This window comes from Rhinopithecus roxellana, chromosome 11, assembly GCF_007565055.1.
Source record: "Rhinopithecus roxellana isolate Shanxi Qingling chromosome 11, ASM756505v1, whole genome shotgun sequence".
In the NCBI taxonomy this organism is placed as follows: Eukaryota; Metazoa; Chordata; class Mammalia; order Primates; family Cercopithecidae; genus Rhinopithecus; species Rhinopithecus roxellana.
Window position 1 is genome coordinate 62,047,670 of NC_044559.1, and position 17,805 is coordinate 62,065,474.

General features: G+C 39.0%; 1 long non-coding RNA gene across 1 annotated transcript in view; it reads right to left on the minus strand.

Moving 5' to 3' along the window:
* The window catches only part of LOC115900394, a 93,339-nt gene that overhangs the window by 47,778 nt on the left and 27,756 nt on the right, over window positions 1–17,805 (minus strand). The gene's annotated exons all lie outside the window — the stretch shown is intronic.

Below are 17,805 nucleotides of genomic sequence, written 5' to 3' on the forward strand. Positions count from 1 at the left end.
TAATGCAGAAACAGAAAACCAGATACTGCATGCTCTCACTTATAAGTGGGAGCTACACTGTGAGAACACATGAACACAAATAATGGAAAAAGAGACATCATGGTCTACTTGAGGGTGGAGGCTGGGAGGAGGGAGAGAATCAAAAAACTACCTATAGAGTACTATGCTTATTACCTGTGTGATGAAATAATCACTTTGAACCTTGTCTTCTAATCTAGACTCTTTTCTATGTTCTATATGCACACAGAAATACACATGCAAAGCTGAACACATGTGAAACAAAATTCAGACACTCAAATTTCCCCCCAATACATGATAAAATCTTGCACAATAGCTTCCTCCACAGCAGAAAATGTCTTTACTACATCTTAGAAATGGGGTAAATGAATAGGGTCAGGTTCTTCAGTGTAATAATCTTGGTAAATATTCTCAATGTGAGAAAATACAAACAAAAGACCTTCTCTCCCACCAAATTTAGACCCAAATGAAAATTTAAGCACAGTCATTTTAAACAAATTTATCCTGGAGCTTAGTGGTTCAAGTTCAAGTTTGAGGAGCAGTCTGGGGAGATCAACCCTTAATATTTTTCAAGTTTTGGAGCAAGTGGTTTCTAGGCTCTGAGTGAAGTGAAACAGAATCTCTAGGGGCATGTGGTAAAGATAATCCTATACTATGTGCAGCATAGAGTTAAAGAGAAGAGGCAAGAGCGTGAAGATAAACCAGTACAATCAGTCGTTCACACACCACTAACTACAGTGATACTCCCATTTGCTTCCTGGGAAGCAGACAATTACTAATAATCACTGATGTCACTTTTTTATTTCATACATCCTTTAACTATTTTCATATCTTGAAAGAGTCAACATAAAAGCCACATCCATTTTCTAATTTTGAACAATAGAGAAACCTAATATCTTCTCATATTTTTGTCTTGCTTCCGTCTCATGAGTTCCCAAAATAGATATATTATCTGAATGAAGAGTTCATGGGCAAATGTCACACTTTTCTTGGTTCGGCTAATTATATTTCTGCTTTTGCTTAGAATAAGATTAATTTTCCTATTCTGCTAATAAACCATGTGATGGCAAAATGCCTTATGCTGAGAAAAGATGCATTTGGCATTTTAAAGAATTGGGAAGCTATTTCAGATAAGCTATCATGTGCATGAAGAATAATTTATCCATATGAAATGTTCAATAACCAGAAAAGACCGATTTTAAAAAAAACATTTCACAATTAAGTTTTTTTTTGTTATGGACAGTGATTTCTTCTAAGAAACAAAGCGTCTGTCTATATGAAGAATAACTAACATAGTGGTTAATAAATATTGATTGGATCCAGCCAAGTGAGCAGCATTTTTGAGTTTACAGATGTGGTAACTTTGAACTGTATTTAAGTGCTTATAATGAAATCTTGCAGTTGGGAGTAATAGCTTTGTTCCTGAGTCTCATGAATATTTTCCAGCTCCTTTGTCCTAAATTTCTGCCTGACAATCACCCATTTCAAGGAATAAAAGGATATAATAAGTGACAAATCTATGCTGGAACTTTTTTAATCTAAAAAGTTCACATACGGCCGGGCGCGGTGGCTCAAGCCTGTAATCCCAGCACTTTGGGAGGCCAAGACGGGCGGATCACGAGGTCAGGAGATCCAGACCATCCTGGCTAACACGGTGAAACCCCGTCTCTACTAAAAAAATACAAAAAAACTAGCCAGGCGATGTGGCGGGCGCCTGTAGTCCCAGTCACTCCGGAGGCTGAAGCAGGAGAATGGCGTAAACCCGGGAGGCGGAGCTTGCAGTGAGCCGAAATCGCGTCACTGCACTCCAGCCTGGGCGACAGAGCGAGACTCCGTCTCAAAAAAAATAAAAAATAAAAAATAAAAATAAAAAAATAAAAAGTTCACATACTATTTCTAGTAAACTGAAAACTATTAGAGAAAGATGGAGGTATTAAAACCTATTCATGAGGAAATCAATGGCAACATATTTTAAATGGTTTTGAATTTTATAAGGATTTTCTTTTATAGCACTGTGTCCTTTTTCTTTTCTTCTCCTTGGTTTGATTTCCAACAGCTGAGCTATTTACTTGTTGAGTTATTTCATATCTATTATTCCATTTAGACCTTGAGCCCTGTGAGAGCAGGGACTAACTATTCCTAGTGCCTGTCACATGGTTTGCACTAAATAAGTATATTTTTCCAGCCTGCACTACTACTTACAATAAGGAGTTTCTTGTATTTACTTGAAAATGTTTTCAACCTTCTAGGGATGACCTCTCATATTATTATTCTATTATTGACCTTTTTATTCTTATTATTGAATTTTCATCTTATTATTCTGATTTAGTGAGCAGACTTTATGTCTCCTTGTCCATACCATTCAAGGCTATGTAGATTTCAATTGTATCCTCAGATTTTTACTTTCCGCATTGATGAGTCTCAATGTGAACCCTCCAAAGCAGGTTCCTACTGCACTCATCAGTTTCTTTAGTTGAGGGATAGTGGCCACTATGTCCTCAGGATGTTGGAGACATGATGAAATAAAGACTGTGATATTAGCCCCCTAACTGTAATCACTCATGCTGCTCCCACCCATGTCTACCCACTGGAACAGAGAGTGGTGGCATTGGGGTGGTACAGGGCTTGCTGAGGATGTTGGCTTGTAGTTCTATCTCCAAACATCCAGGGCATGTCCTCTTTTTCACCTCTCCTTTAGAATCTGCTTCCCTGAATCATCCCTTTAAGTGCAGGAAGCAAGCTATTTTTAACGTGAAAATTACTGTTCCACAGTTATCTCATGGTGGAAACTCTTAATGGGCTCTTACTTTGGGCATTCGTCTGGCTCTCAGTGCTAGTAACTTCCTTTTCTTCCTATTTTTGTTTTATTGTGTTTTGTTTTAAAGATGGGGTCTCTGTCACCCAGGCTGGAGTGCAGTGGTACGACCATAGCTCACTGCAGCCTTGAACTCCTGGGCTCAAGCAATCCTCCCACTTCAGCCTCCCAAGTAACCGAGACTACAGGCACCCACCAACATGCTTGGCTATCAGTGCTAATAACTTTCTGAAGCTCCATGCCCTTAACTCCAGTGTTCTTTACTTAATGTTTTGAAATATCTGCTGCCCACAAATCCTAGCACATTTCTGAAGTTACCAATATTTTAAGACCTCCTATACTCCTTTTTCTCCCATCTTCCCTTCTCATTGTTATTAGCCTCATAGTTGCAAGGCCCCAGCCCAGCATCCACCACACATCATATCCCATACATACAGCATAGATAGTATTGAACATTTCATTTTTCACTTTAGCCTGGTGAAAATTAATATGTATTTAAGTATTTTATAGGCATGACTCTTAGTTTTAGGTTGTCTGTCTGGTCCATCCTTATTTCTACCTTTAAACCCAGAGCTATTTCCACTAGCTTGAGATAAAAGAAGACACTAGATCCTAAGTCTTCCACTTAGTTCCCTATGGGTTTTTTGTTTGTTTGTTTGTTTTCGGTAGAGATGAGGTCTCACTCTGTTGCCCAGGCTGGAGTGCAGTGCTGCAATCATAGCTCACTGCAGCCTCAAACTCCTGGGTTCAAGCAATACTCCTGCCTCAGGCTCTGGAGTCACTGGGATTACAGGCGTGAGTGACTGTACCTGGCTTCGATTTCCTGATTAAATTATTCTCTCTGCAGCTACCTTCTTTATTCCAGCCTGAGTCATTTTCCTGTCCTGGGAGACATTTTTCTGTCTTGGACATTTGTCGTATTGAAAGCAAGGCGCTTCATTTATGTCTGTCCTCAACTTCTGTTTGACACACTTCCCATGTCTTCAAGTCATGGTATCTCTAAAACAATTCATATTGCTTTTTATTACTAAACATTTTTTCCAAAGTACTCCTCTGCAGCCTTCATTCCTGATGTCTTTATCTTTCTCTAAAAGGTCTTATATGCTAGATATACATCTCCTTTAGACACTTATCATTAACCCAATTTAGGGTAACATAATTTTTTTTACATTATAGTTCTTTTATTCTCTTAAGAGTGAGCACTCTTATAGATAACTACAACTGCTCACAGTGGTCCTAGTAAGGACATAAAGTAAATTGAAATGGACATTGTTTGGCGGGTGATTTTTATATCCTTCCTGACGATGCTGGTTCAATTTAACATACTGGTCTAATTTGTTTTTAATCTCAAACCCAATTAATAATACAAAAGTAATACATATTCATTCTAGAGTATTTGGAAAATACAGCTAATCCCAACAACCAGTCAGAGATAATTACTTATCTTTTTCCTTTCAGTAGCTTTTTATATACACACTTAAACTTATCTCTTTATCAAATTGTGATCAGTTATACACATAGAGATTGAAATAATCAAATATTTCTATAATTCTTTTAAGTGAATATAGTAATAAAAAATGACATTCAATTTGTACTTGTTTATTCTGGTGTGTGTTTTCCTCTTTTAAAATAGTTGCTTAGTTTTCCAGATTGGCCAGCAAAAACTTATTTAGTTTGTAAAGTTACTGAAATACTCTCTTTTTAAAAATGAAAAAATATGCTATAATAATTTAATGATTAAACAAAATGAAAAAGTTAATAAAATAGAATAAAATATTTATCTTGAATGTTGGAAATTGAGACGAAGCATATTCACTATTCAATTGCATGACTATCAAGTGGTATCTGGAAAGTTTTATAGAAACCTAGTATTTTTATAGATCTTTTTGAATAGAAATACTGGTTATTGGGTTTACTTCACTCAAGAAATCCTTTTGCTTAGTAGAGGTATATCATTAATACAGTTAAGTGTTGGTTATTGTATTGTGTAAGTGTTGGTTATTGTATTTTCACACTGCTATAAAGAACTACTTGAGAATAGGTAATTTATAAAGAAAAAGAGGTTTAATCGACTCACAGTTCTGCAGGGCTAGGGAAACTTACAATCATGGCCGAAGGTGAAGGAGAAGCAAGACACATCTTACATGGTGGCAGGAGAAAGTAAAAGAGCGAGGGGGGAATTGCCACACTTTAAAACTATCAGATCTTGTGAGAACTTACTCACTCTCATGAGAACAGCAAGAGAGAAATCTGCCGCCATGATCCAATCACCTTCCACCATGCCTTTCCTCCAACATGTGGGGATTACAATTTGAGATGAGATTTGCATGAGGACACAGAGCCAAACCATATCAGTTGTCAAGATTGAATATTGAAATATTGAGTCATATATTGAATACTGAAATATATGTAATTCTCAAATTATGAACACTTAACTGGCAAATGTTCTTATATGTGAATGGCTCATTAAGCTTTAGTTTTCCTGTTCACTGTTGCTGCTCTGGATGACAATCTTGCTATCCATGCAGACAGCACCACCTATTGGCCAGCACCCAGGGCCCACTCTGAGTGATATCCTTAGCCCCTTTCCTTTTTCTCGAGGTCCTCATGGCCCTGCAGTGCTTGAATACTTGTTTTTCACTGCTGGGAATCAGTTTGTTTGACTGAAGACTGTCACACATATCCACACATTCTTTAAAATCCCTTTCTTCTTCTTACACTTCTCTTCCAAAGCTTGCCTGGTTACCTTAATTGAATCTCACTCTCTCTCTCTCTCTTTCTCTCTTCCATCCTTCTGTCCTTCCTTCCTTCCTTCCTTCCTTCCTTTCTTCCTTCCTTCCTTCCTTTCTCCTTCCTTCCTTCCTTCCTTTCTCCTTCCTTCCTTCCTTGCTTCTTTCTCTTTCTTTCCTTCTCTTTCTTTCTTTCTTTCTTTCTTTCTTTCTTTCTTTCTTTCTGTCTGTCTGTCTGTCTGTCTTTCTTTCTTTCTTTCTTTTCTCTCTCTCCTTCCTTCCTTCTTTCCTTTCTTTTTTTGAAAGAGGGTCTTTCTCTGTTGCCCAGGCTGAAGTGCAGTGGCATGATCTCGGCTCACTGCAGCCTTTTCTTCCTAGGCTCAGGCAATCCTCCCACCCCAGCCTCCCAAGTAGCTGGGACTACAGGCATGAGTCACCATGCCTGGCTAATTTTTGTATTTGTTGTAGAGACAGGGTTTCACCATCTTGTCCAGGCTGGTCTTGAACTCCTGGGCTCAAGTGATCTGCCCACCTCAGCCTCCCAAAATGTTGGATTACAGACATGAGCCACTGTGCTCAGCCTCTTTTTCTTTTTCTTTTCTTTTTTTTATTTAATACCAACCTTCTGCTTTGCTTCTTCCATTCTTCTTTCCTGTTTTCTAAGGGATTACTGAAGTGGGTTTTTTTTTTCCCTCTCTTTTTCTTTTTTCCTCCTCATACTGGTTTGGAAGTTATATATTTTCTTTGCATTATTTCAGTAGTTGTCATTAAAATATTTTTAGTTGAATGCTTCATTATGTTCCCATTCCATCTTTGTTTTTATATTTAGATTTTATTTCACCAAAAAATTTTTAAAACCCATAGTTGAAAATATCAAATACTTCCTCATGAGCCTTATATCCCTCCTTCTTTCCTCTGAAACAATCGTTTACATTTCTTTTACTGGTCATGTTGGTATCTACTTCTATGTCTCCAAAAAACATTCATTTCTCAATTTCTTGTATTTCTCAACTTTCCAGTTTTTGGTATTATCTATTGACCTCCCACTCTAGAAAATGACTGCTCCCACCATACATGTGCCTTCTTTCCTCTTCAGGCCCTCACAAGACAGTCATATTATGTTTGCGTTTGATATCAAGCAATATATTTACATTAATATAACTATGCATAAACTGTTCACAGCTGAGCCATGTAGGAAACTATGATTAATTTTTCTTTCTTGAGCAGCTTTTTGCTTGCCCTGGAGGTAATTATCTTGTTTTACCATTTGCTTAGTTTTCTATGTACTTATCACTAATTTAATCTCAAATTATTTACCAATTCTCTAACTCTTCTCTTAAGATACTAAGATTCATTGCTTTCATCTTCCTGACAAAATATCTTTCATTCTTCTGATAGCCTATTGGTCTTTATGCCTGATGCATAAGACAAAAAGCTGTCATCTTGGGACTTGCCCTCCCCATCATTCCGGCCTCAGTGTCTTACTTTACTGCATGTATCTTCCAACCCAGGTGTATCTCCTGGGTGTGTTGCCCTGATCTTCCACTTTCTTGGTTTAATTTCTTGTTTTGGTAAAGATGGTAAGTTCTGAGCAGCTTAGTTAGAGAACGGTGATGTCACTGCATTTAGGTTTTCCTCCTGGGCTGATCAGGTAAGATTCTTCCAATCTCCTATCAGAAGAGTCAAAGTTGGCTACTACTATTTTAGATCTGGGTTAAGCAAGATAGTGGGGTAGAGAGAGCTGGGCATTCAATATGCATGCATTTTCTTAAGCTGGCTTTGTTCAGTGCAACGCTCCCAACTTCAACTCTGCTTGGGATCCCTAAGCAGGAAACCTGTTCTCTCTCTCTTGTGAATATGCTTCCTGGGAAAGAAAAGGGAAATAGAAGGGGTACCTTTTCATGATTGGAAAGGATCTAGTGATGTGACTGCTTCTTAAATAAACTTTCAACACGTCATTCTCATTTTAGTCTCTCCTCTTCACCACACTTCCAGAAGAATCTGATGCTGACAACTGCTGAGACGTGGAGCTCTTTAGTGTAAAACAAGTTGCTTCTTGGCTTTCCTGCTGCTGGTTTAGTACTTTAATTTGGGAGTTATGCTAAGTCTTTTCTCACTCATTCATTTTTCCAAAATTGTGTTATTGTTATTTCTTTTCCCATGGCCCAGGACTTAAAAAATTTCACTGACAAATTAACTGGATTTGGGGAGGACCAAATTTGATGCATGTGTTTAATTTAATCCCTACATCTGGGAGCTCCATTAAATTTTTTACAACTATAACTTGACATAATAAAGTCTAAATTTAATTAATAGATTTACCCTTCACCTCAAAAATACAAGGGCTTTAGAAATGTTTTTTTTTTTTTTTTTTTTGAGACGGAGTCTCGCACTGTGGCCCAGGCTGGAGTGCAGTGGCGCGATCTCGGCTCACTGCAAGCTCCGCCTCTCAGGTTCACGCCATTCTCCTGCCTCAGCCTCCCGAGTAGCTGGGACTACAGGTGCCCGCCACCAGGCCTGGCTCATTTTTTTTATTTTTAGTAGAGATGGAGTTTCATCATGTTAGCCAGGATGGTCTTGATCTCCTGACCTTGTCATCCGCCCGCCTCGGCCTCCCAAAGTTCTGGGATTACAGGCGTGAGCCACTGCGCCCGGCCGGAGTTTAGAAACTTTTAATAATAATTACCCCATATTCCCTATTAATGTTTATTGTTTTACTTCTGCCTTTTAAATACATTCCATCTCCAAATTAGCCATTGTTCCCCATTATTGTTGTATATAAGAGTGCTTATTTAGATATGGCCAGATGTTTATACATTTATACATTTCTTGGTCCACCATTTCTTCTTGCATGTGACTCCTTCCTCTGGGTTCAGTGTTCTTACCATTGAAGTACATCTTTACTGAAGATGCTGTTGGTGCCCTGTCCAGAATGTCTTCACTGGGCTAGTGTACTCATCCCTTAGCTGCTGAGAGTGTCGGCTGCTAATAGTTCACACTCTTTCCCTGAGGAGTCCCTTCAAGCCAACAATTTCAGAAAATGCCAGGAAGGTGACAGCCTTCCACCATGGGTAGCTCACAGCCAATAACTGATTGATATCGGTGTACAGAACTGAGGCTCCAGAACTCCCTGTGGGATCAGACTGAGGCTAGACTTCAGCTAAACCCATATCTTTCCCAGCTTCTTTTCCTGTCCTATTCTGCTTCCTTCCCCGCTGTTCAGATTTCTTCTGAGAGCACTCCCTCAGGCATCACTTGGGCAGGAATCTAAGTCTCAGGGTCAGCTGCAAGAGCCCAACCTAAGAGAGTTGATAGCAGTAGTAGATCTATACACCTGAGTCTAAAGATAGGATTCTGGAGTTTGCTCACTCACCAGTGGTTCTATCAGAATCTCTTCCCGGAAGATAATCTCGGATGTGCTCCTGAAGTGCAATTGCTAACACTTTTACTTGTAGTGAACCAGGACAGCATATAAGTAGAAGTGAATGCATTAACTTGTGTGATGTATCTAGTATTTGAGAGTACAGGAGGAAAAGTAACTTGAAAGATTGTTGAATTGGGAGGGTATTGCTAAGCACCATTGATACACTAAGTATAGATGCCAGGATCAAATCTATTAAACACTAATTTAAACCCAAGTGTGCGAGTCAAAGGGCCTCCATGGAAGCCTTTAAAAAGTCCCTCATCACTGGCAGCCAGAAGGCCAACTGAATTGAAACCCAGGTGCAGCCTGTAATTACGAGTGGCAGAACGTCAGAGAAGGTTAATTCTCAGCCTGGGTAAGTCTCCTTCAAGAGAGTCAGGGTCCTGATAGGAAAAAAGTGGGAACATAAGAATTGGAATGGAGAAACTTATTAGACACACTTAAGGACCTTGGCCTCCCAGCTTCTCCGGAATATCTAGGCCTACAGAGGTGGCCCACTCCCTTACTGGAAGATGGAAGACCTTCTCCTTGCTTGGAGACGATATAGAAGCTTCAAGTAAGTTAAGTGTCTTACAAAACAATGTTGGTCCTGCTCAGAATCTACCCCACTTCTCTCCCCGATACCAGCCAGTATGAGGACTAAGTTTCAGTATAATCCACCTGGGTAAGTACAGTGTCTGATAAGGGAGGGGAGGATCATATGGCAAAGGAGCTGCAGGACTGGCTGACTTAGACCAGCAGGAGCCCAGAGAAAATGCCTGGAAGTGGATCCCAAAGATGCCGGATCAAGAGTGGGGAATAGGAAGTCAGGAAAGGAACACTTTGCTGTTATAGTAATACTGTGCAGTGACATAGGATTTGACACCCTGGCAAAGGCCGTGGAATGACTGTTAGAAGCTTGGCTTTCCTACTATTTCTGTGACATTAATCACATTTTAATCACAACTTTCATATCTGTAAAATGGAGGACTGGGACAATATTGATTATTTTTTTTAAAAAACTATTATTTTAGGTTCAGGGGTACATGTGAAGGTTTGTTTCATAGTTAAACTTATGTCATGGGGGTTTGTTGTACAGATTATTTCATCACCCAGGTATTAAACCCAGTACCCAATAGTTATCTTTTCTTCTCCTTTCCCTTCTCCCACCCTCCACCCTTAAGTAGACCCCAGTGTCTGTTGTTTCCTTCTTTGGGTTTATAAGTTCGCATCATTTAGCTCCTACTTATAAGTCAGAACATGTGGTATTTGGTTTTCCATTTCTGTGTTAGTTTGCTAAGGATAATAGCCTCTAGTACTATCCGTGTTCCCACGAAATACATGATCTCATTCTTTTTTATGGCTACACAGTATTCCATGGTATAAATGTACCAAATTTTCTTTATCCAATTTGTTGTTGATGGGCATTTAGGATGATTCTATGTCTTTGCTATTGTGAATAGTGCTGCTGAATATCAAGCAGCTATGGAATGCCCCCAGAAAGCACATAGGAGTTTGTTATCTGAAATTCAGGCATTGCATGCACAAATGAATGGTAGGAAAATGACTCTGAAAAGAGAACAAAAGAATGAGAAACCAAGCCAAGATGAACATTTGCATGCTTGTGTTTATGGTAGAATGATTTATATTCCTCAGGGTATATACCCAGTAATGGGATTGCTGGGTCAAAATGGTAGTTCTACTTTTAGCTCTTTGAGGAATCACCATACTGCTTTCCACAGTGGTTGAACTAATTTGCACTCCTACCAACAGCATGTAAGTGTTCTCATTTCTCTGTAACCTCACCAGCATCTATTATTTTTTGACTTTTTAATAATAGCCATTCTGACTGGTGTGAGATGGTATCTTCATAGTAGTTTTGATTTGCATTCCTCTAACGATCAGTGATATTGAGCTTTTGTTCATGTGCTTGTTGGGCCACATGTATGTCTTTTGAAAAGTGTCTGTTTATGTTCTTTGCCCACTTTCTAAGGGGTCCTTTGCCCACTTTCTATGGGGTTGTTTTTCTCTTGTAGAATTGTTTAAGCTTCTTATAGATGCTGGATATTAGACCTTTGTCAGATGCACAGTTTGAAAATTTTCTCCCATTCTGTAGGTTGTCTGTTTACTCTGATGATAATTTCTTTTGCTACACAGAAGCCTTAAGATTAATTAGATCTTTCTTGTCAATTTTTGCTTTTCTTGCAATTGCTTTTGGTATCTTTGTCATGAAACCTTTGTCTGTTCTGATGTCCAGGATGGTATTGCCTAAGTTGTCTTCCAGAGTTTTTATAGTTTTTGGTTCTACATTTAAGTCTTTAATCCATCTCGAGTTGATTTTTGTAAATGGTATAAAGAAGGGGTCCAGCGTTAATCTTTTGCATATGTTTACTTAGTCATCCCAGCACCAGTTATTGAACAGGAAGTCTTTTCCCCATTGCCTGTTTTTGCCAGCTTTGTTGAAGATCAGATTATTGTAGTTGTGTGGACTTATTTCTGGGCTCTCTATTCTGTTGTATTGGTCTGTATGCTTGGTTTTGTACCAGTACCATGCTATTTTGTTTACTGTAGCTCTGTAGTATAGTTTGAAGTCAGGTAAAATGATGCCTCCAGCTTCATTATTTTTGCTTAGGATTGCCTTGACTATTTGAGCTCTTTTTGGTTCTATATACATTTTAAAATAGATTTTTCTAGTTCTGTGAAAAAGGTTGTTGGCAGTTTAGTAGGAATAGCATTGAATCTGTAAATTCTTTGGGCAGTATGGCAATTTTAACAATATTGATTTTTCCTATCCATGAGCATGGAATGTTTTTCCATTTGTTTGTTTCTTCTCTGATATTTTTGAGCAGTGCTTTGTAATTCTCATTGTAGAGGTCTTTCACCTCCCTAGTTAGCTGTATTCCTAGGTATTTGATTCTTTCTGTGACAATTGTGAATGGGATTGCCTTTCTGATTTAACTCTTGTCTTGGCTGTTGTTGGTGTATAGGAATACCAGTGTTTTTGTACATTGATTTTGTATCTTGAAACTTTGCTGAAGTTGTTTATCAGCTGAAGGAAATTTTGGGCCAAGACTATGAGGTTTTCTAGATATAGGCCAGGTGCAGTGGCTCATGCCTATAATCCCAGCACTTTGGGAGGCTGAGGTGGGTGGATCACCTGAGGTTTGGAGTTCGAGACTAGCCTGACCAACATGGAGAAATCCTGTCTCTACTAAAAAATACAAAATTAGCCAAGCATGGTGGTGCAGACCTCTAGTCCCAGCTACTCTAGTCCCAGGAGGCTGAGGCAGCAGAATCACTTGAACCCGGGAGGCGGAGGTTGTGGTGAGCCGAGATCATGCCACTGCGTTCCAACATGGGCAATAAGAGTGAGATCCTGTCTCAAAAAAAAAAAAGAGGTTTTCTAGATATAGAATAATGTCATCTGCAAAGAGAGATAGTTTGACTTCCTTTCTTCCTATTTGGATGCCTTTTATTTCTATTTCTTGCCTGACTGTTCTGTCTACAACTTCCAATACTATGTTGAGTAGGAGTGGTGAGAGAGGGAATCCTTGTCTTGTGCCAGTTTTCAGGGGGAATGCTTCCAGCTTTTCCCATTCAGTGTGATGTTGACTGTGGGTTTGTCAAAGATGGCTTATTATTTTGAGGTGTGTTCCTTCAATATCTAGTTTATTGAGAGTTTTTAACATGAAGAGGTGTTGAATTTTATGTAAAGTGTTTTCTGCATCTATTGAGATAATTAATGTGGTTTCTGTCTTTAGTTCTGTTTATGTGATGAATCACATTTATTGATTTGTGTATGTTGAACCAACCTTGCATCCCAGGGATGAAGTCTATTTGATCATGGTGGATTAACTTTTTGATGTGCTGCTGGATTCAGTTTGCAATTATTTTGTTGAGGATTTCTGCACTGATGTTCATCAAGGATACTGGCCTGATGTTTTCTTTTTTGTTGTGTCTCTGCCAAGTTTTGGTATCAGAATAATGCTGGCTTCATAGAATGAGTAGGGGAGGAGTCCTTCCTCCTCAGTTTTTTGGAATAGTTTTTGTAGAAATGGTACCAGCTCTTCTTTGTACATATGGTAAAATTCAGCTGTGAATCCATCAGGTCGTGAGCTTTATTTTGGTTGGTAGGCTATTACTGATTTAATTTTGGAGATCATTACTGGTCTGTTCAGGGGATCTGTTTCTTCCTGGTTCAGTCTTGGGAGGGTGTATGTGTCCAGGAATTTATCCATCTCTTCTAGGTTTTCCAGTTTATGTGCATAGTGGTTTCTGGTGGTTATTTTTATTTCTGTGGGGTCAGTGGTAACATTCCCTTCATCATTTCCAGTTGTGTTTATTTGGATCTTCTTTCTTCTTCATTAGTCTAGCTGGTAGCCTATCTATCTTATTAATTTTTTAAAAGAACCAACTCCTGGATTTGTTGATCTTTTGAATGGTTTCTTGTGTCTCAGATTCCTTCAGTTCAGCTCTGATTTTGGTTATTTCTTTTTTTCTGCTAGCTTTGTGGTTGATTTGTTCTTGCCTCTCTAATTCCTTCATTTGTTATGTTAAGTTGTTAATTTGAGATCTTTCCCACTTTTTGATGTGGGCATTTTGTGCAATGAATTTCCCTTTTAACACTGCCTTAGCTGTGTCCCAGAGATTTTTCCACTTGCTTCCATTTGTTTTCCATTTGCTTGGTAGATTTTCCTCCATTGCTTTATTTTGAGCCTTTTGGTGTCATTATGTGTGAGATGGGTCTCTTAAAGACAGCATACCATTGGGACTTGCTTTTTTATCCATCTTGCCACTCTGTGCCTTTTAAGTGGAGCATTTAGCCCATTTACATTCAAAGTTACTATTGTTATGTATGGATTTGATCCTGTCGTGTTGTTAGCTGATTATGCTGGTTTGTTTGTGTGACTGCTTTACAGTGACACTGGTCTGTGTGTTTAAGTGTGTTTTTGTGTTAGCTGGTAGTGATCTTTTCTTTCTATATTTAGTGCTTCTTTCCAGTTCTCTTGTAAGGCAGGTCTGGTAATAACAAACTCCCTCAACATTTACCTATCTGAAAAGAATCTTATTTCTCCTTCCCTTGAGAAGCTTAGTTTGGCTGCATATAAAATTCTTGGTTGAAGATTGTTTTCTGTAAGAATGTTGAATACAGGCCCCCAATCTCTTTTGGCTTATAGCGTTTCAGCTGAGAGGTCCACTGTTAGCCTGATGGGATTTCCTTTGCAGGTAACCTGCCCTTTCTCTCTGGCTGCCTTTAACATTCTTTAATTTTTACGTTGGAAAATCTGACAATTATGTGTCTTGGGGATGATCTTCTCTTGTAGAATCTTGTAGGAGTTCTCTGTATTTCCTGTATTTGACTGCTGTCCTCTCTAGCAAGGTTGTGGAACTTTTCAGGGACAATATATTGAAATATGTTTTCTAAGCTGTTTGCTTTCTCCCCCCTATTTTCAGGGATACCCGTGATTTGTAGATTTGGCTTCTTTACAAAGGATGCCTCTACTTCTTGGAGGTTTTGTTCATTCCTTTTTATTCTTTTCTCTTTATTTTTGTCTGACTGTCGTATTTCAGAAAGCCAGCTTTTGAGTTCTGAGATTCTTTTCTCAGCTTGGTTTATTCTACTGTTAATACTTGTGATTGCATTGTGAAATTCTTATTTCTGTGTTATTCAGCTGTGTCAGACCTGTTAGGTTCTTTATTATACTGACTATTTTGTCTTTCAGTTTCTGTATCACTTTATGGTGATTCTTAGTTTCCTTGGATTGGGTTTTGCTGTCCTCCTGAATCTCAATGATCTTCACTCCTATACATATCCTAAATTCTATTTCTGCCATTTCAGCCAGCTCAGCCTGGTTAAGCACTCTTGTTAGAGAACTTGTGTGGTCATTTGGAGCACATATGACACTCTGGCCATTTGAATTACTGGAGTTCTTGCATTAGTTCTTTCTCATCTCCATATGTGGGTGTTCCTTTAACTGCCATATAGGTTGAGTACAGTCAATCTAAAAATAGGATGTTTTCACTAGGTTGAGGCTTTGTGCAGGGTCTTTTTTTGAAGCTGATCTCTTGCCTCTAGTTTCAGAGGTGAGTATGTTAGTGAGGTATTCTTGGTGTTGAAGCTTTGGGGTGTGATCCAGTAGGTGGCACTTAGGCTTATTGGTCAGTTGGTAGACTCTTGCTTCGTTGTGTGGCTCCTCTATATTTTCTCACAGTTGCAGCTGCGTTTGCTCTCAATGCTCTGAAAGTGTGGGTTCCTCTCCCCATTGAGTGCTGGCTGTATGGCTGTAGATTGTGGTTTGATACTTCTAGCTGCCCACTGCAGCTCTGGTGCAATGTCAGTGTTTATGTTCCTTCCCCAACTTGGAGGCGACAGAGGAAAGGACCTTAGTAGTGGTTGTGGTCAAGGGTCTTTTGCTTATCTCCTGGGAGCTCCATCCCAGAGAGATGTAGGTCAGCAATTCCTCAGTACAATCAGCCCAGGATGGAGGGTCTGTGCTGTGGGCTCAAGTCAGGGGTTCTCTCTGGTGATGAGTGGGGGCTGGGGGTGTGGGAACCATGGGAGATGGACTGGCCTCCTTTTCTTGGGTTGATTGTAGCTTGTTGGAGGTATAGAAAAGGCACTTAGAGTCTTTTCTTCTTCATTAGTCTAAGGGTAGTAAGGGCAGTTCTACTGCAGAGAGGCAATGGCAGAGAGACTTTCAGGAACAATATGTATTAACTAATTGTTTCAACAAATATTTGTTGACAATTCAACATGTACCAGACATTGTGTTAGGCAAGGGGTCTTCAGTGGGCCACAAATAGATGTGGTCCTTGACCATATCATTGGAGCTTAATGGGAGAGACTGATAGTAAGCAAGTAAACAACAACACAAAAATAAGGTAATTCAGGTTGTGACAGCCTCTGTGAAGGAAATATATAGGATGCTGTAATAGTGACTAGAGCAAGGAATGGCCTAACTGAGCTAAGATAATCAGGAAGGGTCTCTGTGAGGAGTGGACATTAAGCTAACAATTAAGAATAAGAAGCCAGCCATGTAAACAGCTTGGGTAGGAGCTTTCCAGGCTGAAGGGAATGGAAATACACAGGCCTAAAGGTAAGAAGGAGATGGGTGTCTTCTGGAAACTGATAACAAGTCAGAGTGGCTCAGATGCACTGATATGTCCCCTGGTATTTTTAAAAATTTTTGGCCAGGCACAGTGGCTCATGCCTGTAAACCCAGCACTTTGGGAGGCCGAGGTGGGTGGATCATGAGGTCAGGAGTTCAAGACCAGCCTGACTAACATGGTGAAACCCCGTCTCTACTACAAATACAAAAATTAGCCGGGTGTGGTGGCACGTGCCTGTAATCCCAGCTACTCGGGAGGCTGAGGCAGGAGAATCTCTTGAACTTGGGAGGTGGAGGTTGCAGTGAGCTGAGATCATGCCACTGCACTCCAGCCTGGGCGACAGAGCGAGACTCCATCTCAAAAAAAAATAAAAATTAATTTTTGAGGGTATGTTGTAGGTGTATATATTTATGGGGTACATGTAATGTTTTGATACAGGTATTCAATATGTAATAATCACATTATGGAGAATGGAGTATCCATCACCTCAAGCATTTATTCTTTGTGTCACAAAGAGTCTCATTATACTCTTTTAGTTATTTTAGAATGTACAATTAAATTATTATTGACTATAATCACCCTGTTGTGCTGTCAAATACTCACCTTTATTCATTCTTTCCAACTATTTTTTGTACCCATTAACTGTCCTTACCTCCCTACCCACCCCACCCCCATTACCCTACCCAGCCTCTGGTAGCCATCCTTCTACTCTCTATCTTCATGCTTTCAATTGTTTTGATTTTTAGATCCAACAAATAAGTGAGAATATGTAATGTTTGTCTTTCTGTGCCTGGTTTATTTCAGTTAACATAATGACCTACAGTTCCCTCCATGTTATTGCAAATGACAATATCTCATTCTTCTTTATGGCTGAATAGTAATCCATTGCAGATGACTGCCACATTTTCTTTATCCATTCATCTGTGAATGGACACTTGGGTTGCTTCCAAATTTTGGCTATTGTGAATAGTGCTGCAACAAACATGGGAATGCAAATATATTTTCTATATACTGATTTCCTTTCTTTTACGTATATACCCAGTAGATTGTGGGATCATATGGTAGCTCTATTTTTACTTATTTGGGAAACCTCCAAACTCTTCTCCATACTGGTTGTACTAATTTACATTCTCATCAACAACATATGAGGGTTTCCTTTTCTCCACATCCTCTCCAGCATTTGTTATTGCCCTGGTGTTATTTTGCTTCTTAAGTATTAGAAGTATACTTAGTGTTATATATTCTGTGATTGTAAGTAAAACTGCCTTTGCTATATAGTATGGATAGAACATTTTAAAGTTATTACCACAAGCTGACACATTGTTTTTTTCTATTATAAACAATAACATTTGTTTCCATTTATTGAGGGCCTGTTTAATGTTAACTATTTTTCAAATTTTCCTTATCTCATTTAATTCTCCCAACAACCCTACAAGAAAGCTAATATTATCCCATTTTATAGATGAGGAAATTGAGGCTTACAGAGGGCAAGTAACTTGCCCAAGGTCACTCAGTACCAGCAAATTGATTTTTTTTTCCCTTCTCCCTGCCCCCAAATACCTGCCCCATACCACAAAAAAAAAAAAAAAAAAAAAAAACTACTTCTGTAGATCTAGTTGTCTATTTCCAAATGCAAGGCTTAAATTTTAAGACTTGGAGTTTTCAATTTAAAGCCTTTGCCATGAAATACAGTATATTACTTTATCATAGAAAACAAACAGAGTCTTTTC